We start from the raw sequence: 13,036 nt of genomic DNA, 5'->3' as shown, positions 1-13,036 counted from the left end.
GCACCCAGCCACAGGTGATACGGATTGGGCTATAAATCCAACTGACTGAGGTCATGGGTCTCCATTTGTCACCTGGAAATCCAGAAGATTTGTCTGTAGGCACTGACCTATGGACAGAGACCCTTAGGATCTAACCAGTGTTGGGTTTTACCAGCCCAGCACCAAATTTGAAGACCTACTCTTGTGCTCATTTTCATACCTTGTTCCCTAGGAGCTGGAGTCTTATTCCTTGTGCACCCAAGGTTGGGCTAGGGGTAGGAGTAGGGAAGGCATTCCTTTGGCTGTCTAGGCTGACACTAAGCTGGATTGCACTTGAGTTTGGCAGCTACAGCACTTTGCAGCATTTTGTGGATGTGTGCTTGGCTCATATAAAGCTCCAGGTGATGCAGGCCAAAACATCAGTCTGTCCTTGCCTGGGTGCATGTCTCTACCTGATGCTGGGGAGAGTCTAGAGGCTTCCTCTAAGAATACTGGCCTGTAGAATGGGGCCTTCGAACTATTTAGTGCTGAGTCGCACTGAACAGAACTGACACTGACTTCCTAGGCAAAGCCTTACGGTCAGTTTCCCACTCTGTTTCCCTACAGTTGAAATCTTACTTCTTCATGTCTGCCTGAGGTTGGGGAAGGGGTGATGGAGGGTAGTCCCTTGGCCTCCTGGCAAAGAGAATCCAGCGGTTCAGTGTGTGAAGCCTGATCTAGGGACTCAGGACGTTGTCCAGCACTGAGTTTCACTCTAGTGGGCCGGGTATTTGGTTTCAAGTAGAAAGTCTGGATTTCATTTCTTCTTCCCCTAAGCAGGAAGCATGAAGTCTCTCCAACCTGTTGCTTGCAGCTGTGGGCAGGAGTGATGTGGGGAACTATTTCCTTCTTGTTAGGTTCAGTATATCTTTCTTCTTATTATAATTAAGCCAGGCCCTATGATTTCTTATCTGGCTTCCTCAACTCTTCTAAAGGTGGCTCGCTATATTGAATAGCTGTTCAAGCTGGTGTCTCTGTGGGGAGACCGTCATTGACGTATCTGCTGTTCTTACTCAGATTGCTCAGCTTCTACTTGATTTCTTTTAAACTAACCTTGTATTTCCCTTATAATTGAAAACTTTAATGACAATTACAAGTTTATAATGCATTGTAGAATGATATCACCCACAAATAAGTGAACTTACATGTTGAGAGTTTAATTGGCTAGCTCTAAAGAGATAAATTTTGAAACTTCAATTCCCCAGAGGTGCAGGTACATGGATACATAGATTATGCCTTTCTTAGAGTATATTTGGAATTTAACAAAAAAAAAAAAAAAAGCTTTGTGGAAAAGTGTTTCATAATGGAGAAGCTTTTTTTTTTTTTTAAAGATTTATTCATGTATTTGTAAGTTAGAGAGATCTTCCATCTGGAGGTTCACTTCCCAGTAGGCAGCAATGGCTAGAGCTGTGTCAGACCAAAGCAGGGAGCCAGCAGCTTCTTCCAGGCCGCTCACATGGATAACAGGGCCCCAAGCACTTGAGCTACCTTCTGCAGCTTTTCCCAGGCCATTAGCAGAGAGCTGGATTGGAAGTGGAGCAGCCAGTATTTTAACCGACACCCATATGGGGTGCTGGCATTGCAGGCAGTGGCTTTTTCTGCTATGCCACAACACCAGCCCCCATTAATTGTTTTTAAATGAAAAAAGTTATATATCTTTATTTTATTTTTAAAGATATATTTCATATGACAGTTTCTTTATAAAGTAGCCTTTTCATTGTAGACTTCCATTTAATAGAAATTGAATTTTATATAAGTGAAAATACTTTTCTACTTTCCCTAATCCAGAAACCTGGGACTTAACAGGTCAATATTAGGAGATAAAATGAAAGAATCTGATAAGGAATCAGGAACAGAGAAAACATCAAATAACTTTCTTTAGCCCATCAGTAGGTCATAATTAATGTTCCAAGTCCAAAGTCAAAAATAGAAATACTTACCATGGATAGAGATACTAAAGCCAGAATCTACATGTCATGGCACATGGTGGTAGGGATCAGCATGCTGGAACAATATGTATAAGTATTTTTTTTTTTTTTTTTTTTTTTTTTTTTTTTTTTGACAGGCAGAGTGGACAGTGAGAGAGAGAGACAGAGAGAAAGGTCTTCCTTTTGCCGTTGGTTCACCCTCCAATGGCCGCCGCGGTAGCGCGCTGCGGCCGGCGCACCGCGCTGTTCCGATGGCAGGAGCCAGGTGCTTCTCCTGGTCTCCCATGGGGTGCAGAGCCCAAACACTTGGGCTATCCTCCACTGCACTCCCTGGCCACAGCAGAGAGCTGGCCTGGAAGAGGGGCAACCGGGACAGGATCGGTGCCCCTACCGGGACTAGAACCCGGTGTGCCGGCGCCGCAAGGCGGAGGATTAGCCTGTTGAGCCACGGCGCCGGCACAATATGTATAAGTATTAATATAATTGACTGTAGATTATGGATTGTACCTCAGATCTCAAAGAGTCAGGGGAGGAAATGTGGGAGCCAAAAATGAGTAGCAGAAAATAACATGGTCTGCTCAAAAGCATAATAAAATCATCTAATGAAGGTACTACTAATAAAGATTTGGAGGGGCAGGGGCAGGTGCTGTGGTGTAGTGGCTAAAGCCACCACCTCCAGTGCCAGCATCCCATATGGGTGCAGAATCAGGTCCCGGCTGCTCCATTTCCAATCCAGCTCTCTGCTGTGGCCTGGGAAAGCAGTGGAAAATGGCCCAAGTCCTTTTGCCCCTGCATCTGCATGGGAGACCTGAAAGAAGCTCCTGGCTCCTGGCTTGGTTTGGCTCAGCTCTAGCCATTGCGGTCATCTGGGGAGTAAAGCATTAAATGGAAGACCTCTCTGCCTCTCCTTTCTCTCTGTAACTCTGACATTCAAATAAATTGAAATCTTCAAGAAAAAAAAAGGATTTGGGCAAATTTAAGATGAACTATCAACAGTCCTAACCTACCAACAACTCTATGTATTTACTACCTGTAGGCCTGAAAAAGGAAAGGGATGGGAGCAGTTATTTAATATTGTGAGAAATATATAAGAGATCGTGCCCCAATGGAAACAGCCTTCAATAGAGAAAGATAAACACCATCCAGATTCAAGCCAGCCAGAAACAAATCTTAATCTCTTTCCTCTTCCCTTTAATTGATCTCCCTTCAAAGTCTTCTACTGGCCAACCCCAAATAGTAAGCCAAGGTCAAGGAAATCTTTTTTTTTGGTGTAGTTCATGAAACTCATCAGCCACAACAGGAGGGAAGGGAGCAGAGTCATTAGGAGGGGCAAGTGAAGCTTATCCAGTCACAGTACCTGGTGGCTTCCATGTCATTGAGCAGTTCTGGAGAGCCCAGTGAGTCCCTATTTTGCTCATTTGGTGACAACAAGAAAATGAAAGAGAAGGCAAAGGGAGAATAGATGTCTTTTAATAATTACTGTGAAGTTCACTTCTTCCTTAGTTTACTGTTCTCAGGTACCTTCAAAATAATACAGAACACTCCAAATTTTACTTTTAATGAAGTGAGTCAAAATTTTACATGACAGAATGTTCTTCCTTAGAATTTATTTGAGCAAAAAGATATCAGTCTGGGCCTTATTCTAGGCAGTGGGAACCAAAAGATTCCTAAGACACTATTCTTTACCCTTGGGCGCATCTATTATAGGTGAGAGCTTTTCAAACACAGAATGGCATTGTACTAAAAACCATTCACCCACTTTTGAATCATTTTACTCCTTACCTACTATGTGTCAGGCAAAGTACAAAGTGCTGCACAGACACAAGAGTGACCATACTTGCCTGAGGAATCAGAGAGAACTCATAAAATGAGTGTACTTTTGGTATCATTGAAGAAGATCCTATTTTTTTCCCTTACCTGGTTTCATTATACATCATATGCATCAACAACTCAACTGTAAAAAGGATTGGTAGTAACCTGAGTAATAAAGTCCTTTTGATATAGTTATTGAAAGAGTATTTATCATTTCCTTATTAAATATGGAGAAATAAGGATGCCATTTTTTTCCAAATGGTTTCATTTGCTCATGTTTTCTTTGTTGACCCAAATGAATGAAATTAGAATAAACAATCTCTAAGTCATTTGTAATCATGAGCTGATTAATGGAGTTTGGTTTCATAGCCATTACTCATTCACGAACACCTGATATCTTTCCCATAAACAAATTGTGTTTGTCCAAATTAAGAAATTAAATGAAGCATTTGATGAGTTTATGATTGACCCTTCTAACTCAGAGCCCATTAGTCAATGTCGTTATCATAGAAAACTGTTTGACTAATGTGCTGTCTAAAGAAGCATGTGGATTTATTATGACTTCTGATTAATGCTTGCTGCAAGCCAAACTACTAGATTATAATAATTTTTTGATTCTCATTTTAGCAGGCATTGAAGAATCTTGTCTCTGATGAAATGCATTTATGTCCTATTAGATTTAGAGCTGTTTACAAGGTATTGAGTGCCTAGATTTTTGTACATTTTAGAGAATCTGTATAGTATATGCTGTAGAAAAGGCATTTATGTAGAAAGCAGTTTTGTATCTTTTAAATTTGTGAACATTGTCTTTTGCTTTCAGGCTAAGAGCTGATTATTTAGATTTTTAAAAACCATTAACTTATTAGGAATTTTAAGTAGGAAAAAGACAGTGTTTGCATTTCTAATACTTAAAGCTAAAACAATGTTACCTCATTAATTTTAAACATTTTAAAATTATATGTAATCCTTATGTATTTTGTGCATTTCATTTTGCCAATAAAGCAGATCCTTCTTTGCTTCATTTATTCACATTATAAAGTTAGAACAAGATTTGCACCTTAAAAAAACTTTGTAATAAACAATTGTAGCTGAACATGGGCTTTGTAGTGAGGTATCTGCTCGATGCTATGGTGTATGACCTGTAGTGAAGAAACTAAGGACCTCAGATATGGCCAAGCTGTTGTTTGTGTATGTTGGAGAATAGTGAGGTAACATTTTAAAAGTTAGAAATGTGGGCTTTCATCAGAATCCATAGGATTAGCAGAATTTACAAGTCTGAAATACCAACTTTGTGTCCTTTGTTGTTTAGTAAATTGACTTACATCGCTCTTGAAGTGGGGAATAAGCAGCATGCTCACAAGAATGAAAAATGAACTTTTTGAAAAATCTAATTTCCTTTGTATTGTGAAATTGTAGCTATCTACCAGTTTTCTCTCATGCTTAGCCTGATTTTTTTTTTTTTAAATTTGTTTATTTGAAAAAGAGAGAAAGCGGCAAAGACAGTTAATCCACTGATTCACTTCCTATATGTCCACAGTCTGGCTGGGCCAGATTGAAGCCAGGAGCCAGAAACTCAATCCAGGTCTCCCACATGCGTGCAGTGGCCCCAACCACTTGAGGCATCGTCTGTTTCCTCCCAGGGTACACGTTAGCAGGAAGCTAGAATTGGGAGTAAAGCTGCGTCTTGAACCAAGGCACTCTGATATGGGATTTGGGTGTCCCAAGCAGTTTCTTAACTGTTATACCCCTTCAGCCTGATTTTATTAAGAAAAGGAAACTTAGCACCAGAGATTATTTTAGGCACATCACCTCAATTATTTCATTTTGACTAGGTCATATGGAAGGTCTATTTTCAGATTTCTGAGGTATCTCCATACTGTTTTCCATATTGGCTTTACCAGTTACATTCCCACCAATAGTGGATTATGGTACCTTTTCGCTCACATCTTCACCAGTATTTGTTGTTTTTTGATTTCTGTATGGAAGCCATTCTAACAGGGGTGAAGGGAAACCTCATTGTAGTTTGGATTTGCACCTCCCTGATGGCTAGTGATCCTGAGCATTTTTTCATGTGTCTGTTGGCCATTTGGATTTCCTCTTTTGAAAAATGTCTGTTTAATTCTTTTGCCCATTTCTTCACTGGGTTGTTTCTTTTGTTGTTGAGTTTCTTCTTTTTTTTTTTTTTTTTTTTTCTTTTTGACAGGCAGAGTGGACAGTAGAGGGAGATAGAGAGAAAGGTCTTCCTTTTTGCCATTGGTTCACCCTCCAATGGCCGCCGCGGTAGGCGCGCTGCGGCCGGCACACCGCGCTGATCCGATGGCAGGAGCCAGGTGCTTTTCCTGGTCTCCCATGGGGTGCAGGGCCCAAGCACTTGGGCCATCCTCCACTGCACTCCCTGGCCACAGCAGAGAGCTGGCCTGGAAGAGGGGCAACCGGGACAGGATCAGTGCCCCGACCGGGACTAGAACCCGGTGTGCCGGCGTCGCAAGGCGGAGGATTAGCCTAGTGAGCCACGGCGCCGGCTTGTTGTTAGTTTCTTGATCTCTTTATATTCTGGTTATTAATTCATTATCAGTTGCATGGTTTGCAAATAATTTCTCCCATTCTGTCAGTTGACTCTTCACTTGGCTGAGTGTTTCTTTTGCAATACAGAAGCTTCTCAATTTGATATAATTCCATTTGTTAATTTTGTCTTTGATTGCCTATGTTTCTGGTGTCATTTCTAAGAACTCTTTGCCTATCCCAATGTTTTGCAGGGTTTTCCCAATATTCTCTAATAATTTGGTGGTATCAAGACATTTAGGTCTTTAATCCATTTTTAGTAGATTTTTTGGTAAGGTGTAAGGTAGGAGTCTTGCTTCAAACTGCTGCACATGGAGATACAGTTTTCCCAGCAATGTTTGTTGAAGAGACTGTCTTTGCTATAAGGGTTGATTTTAGCTTCTTTGTCAAAGATAAATTCGCTATAGATAGATGGATTAATTTCTGGAGTTTCTATTCTGTTGCATTGATCTACAAATCTGTCTTTGAACCAACACTAGGTTGTTTTGATTGTCACTGCCCTGTCTTGAAATCTGGTTTTGTGATGCCTCCAGCTTTATTTTTGTTGTATAATATTGCTTTACCTATTAGGTGTTCCCTGTGTTTCTGTATAAATTTCAGCATCATTTTTTCTATATCTGAGAAGAATGTCCTTAGTATTTTGATTAGGATCGCATTGAATCTGTAAATTGCTTCCAGTAGTATGGACATTTTGATAATATTGATTCTTCCAATCCATGAACATGGGAGATTTTTCAATTTTTGTGTGTGTCTTCTTCTATTTCTTTCTTTAATGTTTTGTAATTCTCATCGTGGAGATATTTGACATTCATAATCAAATTTATTCCAAGGTATTTGATTTTTTTGACAGCTATTATGAATGGGATTGATCTTAAAAGTTCTTTCTCAGCCATGGCATTCTCTGTGTATACAAAGACTGTTTAATTTTTTTGTGTTGATTTTATATTCTGCCACCTTACCATACTCTTTTATAGTTCCAATAGTCTCTTAGTGGAGTCTTCTGGATCCCCTATGTAAAGAATCATGTCATCTGCAAATAGGGATAGTTTGACTTCCTCCTTCCCAATTTATATCCCATTGTTTCTTTTTCTTGCCTAATAGCTCTGGCTAAAACTTCCAGGACTATATTGAATAGCAGTGATGACAGTGGGCATCTTTGTCTGGTACTGAATCTCAGTGGGAATGCTTCCTACTTTTCCCCATTCAATAGGACACTGGCTGTGGGTTTGTTGTAAATTGCCTTGATTGTGTTGAGGAATGTTCCTTTTATACCCAATTTGCTTAGAGTTTTCATCATAAAAGAGTATTTTATTTTATCAAATGCTTCCCTGTATCTATTGAGATAATCATATGTTTTTGTTCTTCAGTTTGTTAATGTGATGTATCACATCAAATGTTGAACCATCCCTGCATACTGGGGATAAATCCCACTTGGTCCAGTTGAGTGATCTTTCTGATGCATTGTTGGATTCAATTGGCTAGTATTTTGTTGAGGATTTTTGTTTCTGTGTTCATCAGGGAAATTAGTCTGTACTTCTCTTCCTCTGTTGCATCTTTTTCAGGTTAAGAAATAAGGTGATGCTGGCTTCCTAGGAGTTGGAAGGATTCTCTCCCTTTCAGTTGTTTTGAATAGCTTGAGAAGAATTGAAGTTAGTTCTTCTTTAAATGTCTGGTAGAATTCGGCAATGAAGCCATCTGGTCCTGGGCTTTTCTTTGTTGGGAACGTCTTTATTACTGATTCAGTTTCTATCTTGGTTATTAGACTGTTCAGATTTTCAGTGTCTTCATTGCTCAATTTTAGGCAGGTTTTATGTGTCCAGGAATCTATCCATTTCTTCTAGGTTTTCTGGGTTATTGGCATACAGATCTTTGTAGTAATTTCTGATGATTCTTTGTATTTCTATCGTGTCTATTGCTACGTTTCTGTTTTCATCTTTAATTTTGTTGATTTGAGTCTTCTCCCTCGTTTTTTTGGTTAGTTAGGCCAATGGTGTGTCAGTTTTAATTTTTTTTTTTCTTAAAAAAATCAGCTCTTCATTTCATTGATCTTTTGTATTGCCTTTTTGGTTTCAATTTTGTTTATTTTTTCTCTAATTTTTTTTTATATAGAAAATCAGTTTAGTATATATATAGATTTCAACAGTTTGTCCTCCCATAGCAACACAAAGTGAAAAAATACTATTGGAGTACTAGTTATAGCATTAAATAACAGTGTACATCACATTAATGACCGAGATTCTGCAAGATATTTTTTTTAAAAAAAGATTGATTATTTTTCTATGTAATTTCCAATTTAAAGCCAAGGGTTTTTTTTTTTTTTTTTCCATTTTCAATTATCTTTATATACAGAAGATCGCTTCAGTATATACTAAGTAAAGATTTCATCAGTTTGCACCCACACATAACCACAAAGTGTAAAAATACTGTTTCAGTACTAGCTATATCATTCTCCTACTAGTTTTGGGTTTCGTTTCCTATTGTTTTTCTAGGACCTTGAGATACATTGATAGCTCATTTATTTGGTGCCTGTCAAATTTCTTGATATAGGTACCAATTGCTATAAATTTTCCTCTTAGTACTGCTTTTTTGTATCCCATAAGTTTTGATGTGATGTATTGTCATCTTCATTTGTTTCCAGATTTTCTTCAATGACCTACTCTTTATTAAGGAGCATGTTGTTCAGTCTCCATGTGTTTGCATATGTTCTATAGATTCCTGAGTTGCTGATTTCCAGCTTCATTCCATTGTGGTCCCAGAAGATACATAATACATGTTTTTTATTTTAATTTACTGAGATTTGCTTTGTTGCTTAGCATGTGGTCTGTCCTAGAGAAAGTTCTATGACTGGTGAGAAGACCGTGTATTCTGCAACTGTAGGATGGAAAGTTCTGTGGATATCTGTTAAGTCCATTTGGTCAAAGTGTCAATTAACTCTGTTTTTTCCTTGCTTATTTTTTGTCTGGTTAGTCTGTCCATTGCTGTAAGTGGGGTATTGAAGTCCCCCATTACTATTGTATTCGTGTCTATGTCTCCCTTTAGATCCATTAACATTTCTTTTAAATAGCCAGGTACATATATGTTTATAATAGTCACATCTTCCTGCTGAATTGATCCCTTAACCATTACAGAGTGCCCTTCTTTGTCTCTTTTAACAGTTTTTGTTTTAAAGTCTATTTTGTCTGATATTAGGATGACTACCCCAGCTCTTTTTTGGTTTCTTGTTAGCATGGAATCCTTTCACTTTCATCTTTCTTTCTTTTTTTTTTTTTTCTTATTATTTGACAGGTAGAGTTATAGACAGAGAGAGAGAGAGAGAGAGAGACAGAGAGAAATGTCTTCCTTCCATTAGTTCACTCCCCAAATGGATGCTACAGCTGGCGCTGCGCCGATTCAAAGCCAGGAGCCAGGTGCTTCTTAATGGTCTCCCATGAGGGTGCAGGGGCCCAAGCACTTGGGACATCCTCCACTGTCCTCCCAGGCCACAGCAGAGAGCTGGACTGGAAGAGAAGCAACTGGGACTAGAATCAGGTGCCCATATGGAATGCCAGCGCCACAGGCAGAGGATTAACCAAGTGAGCCATGGCACCAGCCCCTCACTTTCATCTTTCATCCTGTTTGCATGGAATCCTTTCACTTTCCATCCTTTCACTTTCAGTCTGTGTGTATCTTTGTTGGTGAGATGTGTTTCTTGTATGCAGCAAATAGAATCCATTCAAACAATCTATGTCTTTTAACTGGAAGAGTCGAGGCCATTTACATTCAAGTTGACTATTGACAACCTGGGCCAGCCATTTTTTTCCATAAATGTTCCTATTGTTTACTTTGGATTTCTGTTTTACATTTCCTGGGAGATTTATTGCCTTTATATTCTTTCATAGTGATGACCATGTTTCTGTGTTCTGTATGTAGCATATCTTTAAGCATCTTATATAAGGCTGGACACATGGTGACAAATTCTTTTAATTTCTGTTTGTTATGGAAGGTCTTTATTTCACCTTCATTCATAAATGAGAGCTTAGCAGGGTACAGTAATCTGGGTTGACATTTTTTTTCTCTTAAGACTTGTGCTGTATCTCACCATTCTCTTCTAGCCTGTAGGGTTTCTTATGAGAAGTCAGCTGTGTGCCTAACTGTGAATCCTCTGAAAGTTATGTGGCATTTCTCTTGGGCACATTTTAGAATCTTTTCTTCATGTTTTACTGTTGAAAGTTTCAGTACAATCTGTCATTTTGAAGATCTTTTTTGGTCATGTTTGTTAGGAGTGCTGTGTTGTGTGTCTTGTGTACTTGACATCCCTTTTGTTCTCCAAACTAAGGAAGCTTTCTGCAATTATTTCACTGAATCAAGGCCTTCTAATCCTTTCTTTCCACACCTTCAGGAACTCCTAATACCCCTTTGTTGGGTTGTTTGATGGTATCACATGAATCTCCAACAGTATTTTTGATTTTTCTAATTTCTTCTTCTTGTTTTTAGTCTCCTGAAAAATTTCCAATGATTTGTCTTCTAGCTTGGATATCCTTTCTTCTGCCTCACCAACTTTGTTGTTAGAGCTTTCCTCTATGCCTACTTCTCTACATAGATATCTGAAAGTTAAATGTAAATAGTTGTCAATGTTAGCTATGACAAAGTACCAAATTGCTAACATTATATTATTACTAGTAATAAACACTTTTACTTGCCGGCCGCAGCGGCCATTGGAGGGTGAACCAACGGCAAAAAGGAAGACCTTTCTCTCTGTCTCTCTCTCACTATCCACTCTGCCTGTCAAAAAATAATAATAATAATAATAATAAACACTTTGACAGTATTTCTGTATTTATTTTCTAGAACTTGTCTTTATTATCTACCAACCCTGGAGTTATATCTTCCGTAATTTGGTGTTTGTTTTTCCATTTACTTTAAAGCAATTAATCCTTTTACTTCTTTGCCACTTATCTTTTTTTTTTAATTCATGGAATTTATTGTTTTTTTTTTAAAGATTTATTTATTTATTTGAAAGGCAGAGTTACACAGAGGCAGAGAAAGAGAGAGAGAGAGTCTTCCATCTGCTGGCTCACTCCCCAGATGGCCACAACAGCTAGAGCTGTACCCATCTGCTCCGAAGCCAGGAGCCAGGAGCTTCTTCCAGATCTCCCACATGGGTGCAGGGGCTCAAGGACTTTGGCCATCTTTTATTGTTTTCCCAGGCCATAGCAGAGAGCTGGATCAGAAGTAGAGCAGCAGAGACTCGAACTGGTACCCATATGGGATGCCAGCACTGCAGGAAGGGGCTTTACCCGCTATGCCACAGTGCCAGCCCCTTTGCCACCTGTCTTTACCAAAAAGATACCAAAGTTGGACACTGCAGTGAGTTATAATTGATATTCAAAAACTTAGTGTAGTAGAATATTTCTTATCACCTTCTGGCCCTAGGTCTTTTCTCATCTCAGAGCTTGTGGCAAGAAAGTATTCTTCATATGAGGGGTTGAAAATATTCATCCCAAAACACCTACAGATCGCCAAAGGAAGAAATATCCCAGGCTTCCCATATTCAGACTGTTTGCTGTTAATAGAGAATTAAATGTCTACACATTAAGCAGTGGAAGTAAGACCACTTTCTCTTAATGTCCTTGGATTCCTTTTGTTCTTTGTTAGTTGGAAATAAGTAAATATTCCCTTTCAGGAGCTAAGTGTGAAATCTCAGGATTTTACTGTGACAGACAAAAACTTAAATTTGGTTTTATTGGGGATCGGAGTTAGAATAGAAACATGCCCAGAGCCTAATCCAAAGCCAGGCAGAAGTAAGAAAACTAATAGATTGGTACTTCAATTCAGTACAAGGTATTTTGTGGGTCAAATCAGAGTCAAATAAAGCTTTGACATTTAAAAAATACCTGGTTTGAGAAGGTGTTTTTCAGAAGGTCACAGAAGGTCACAAATCCATTGAATTATAAATATAATTTAATGCAGGGATCATTTATAATGTAAAGCACACCTAGGGAGAAGTAAGTCTTTCCGAGCCAGAATTCTGAAAGAGGTACAGCTGTCCTACTTTTGCCCTTCTAGGGTCACTTGAGTCTAGTAATAATTTGATCCCTATTAATTCTCCTAACTAAAACAAACAACAGTGTGAAAGTTTCTATACTTTAAGATGAAGATGTCAAAATCTGTGTGGGAAATTTTATATATGTATAGTGAGCTCTGATACCAATCGGTACTACTTCTCACTGAGGAATAAGTGAAATACTATTACTGCTGTTGCTCAGAGGATAATTTTGATCTGTCTGGATCCTCTTCTATATAGAGTAAAGAGGTTTTTCTTTTTGAAAGTAAACCATTGTGTTTTGACATGTGTACTTGGTACATTTTTTTTTCAAACACTATTAAACTGATGTATCAAAGCAGAAGCTAGGAACACTACTGTTTAGTACTTTATACCTAACATTTGAGTTCTATGTTCATATAGCAATACTTTATTTTAGCTAACTATGATAATGATTAAAAATATGTGATGTTGTCAATTGCATATTATAAGCAGTTAATATAAATGGCAGTTGTAAATTGCTTTTTAGGAGGGGAAGCATTGGCAGATTAGTTCTTGGATTTCTGTTTTTAACTGAGAGTCAGTCTCACCTAAGATTTTGTTTATCTGTAATTTTGCTTTTAATTATCTAAAGTCTTGTGATCACATAATTTATAAATTCTGTGTGGATGGTGTATCTCCTCTGCCTTAGTCT

At 38.5% G+C, this 13,036-nt stretch overlaps 1 protein-coding gene across 1 annotated transcript in view; it reads left to right on the top strand.

The window, feature by feature from the left end:
* The window catches only part of RSRC1 (arginine and serine rich coiled-coil 1), a 464,346-nt gene that overhangs the window by 272,836 nt on the left and 178,474 nt on the right, over positions 1-13,036 (top strand). The window lies entirely within an intron of this gene.

Source organism: Lepus europaeus, chromosome 2 (genome assembly GCF_033115175.1).
Source record: "Lepus europaeus isolate LE1 chromosome 2, mLepTim1.pri, whole genome shotgun sequence".
NCBI classification, from domain to species: Eukaryota; Metazoa; Chordata; class Mammalia; order Lagomorpha; family Leporidae; genus Lepus; species Lepus europaeus.
This window is presented reverse-complemented; position numbering and strand designations above follow the sequence as displayed.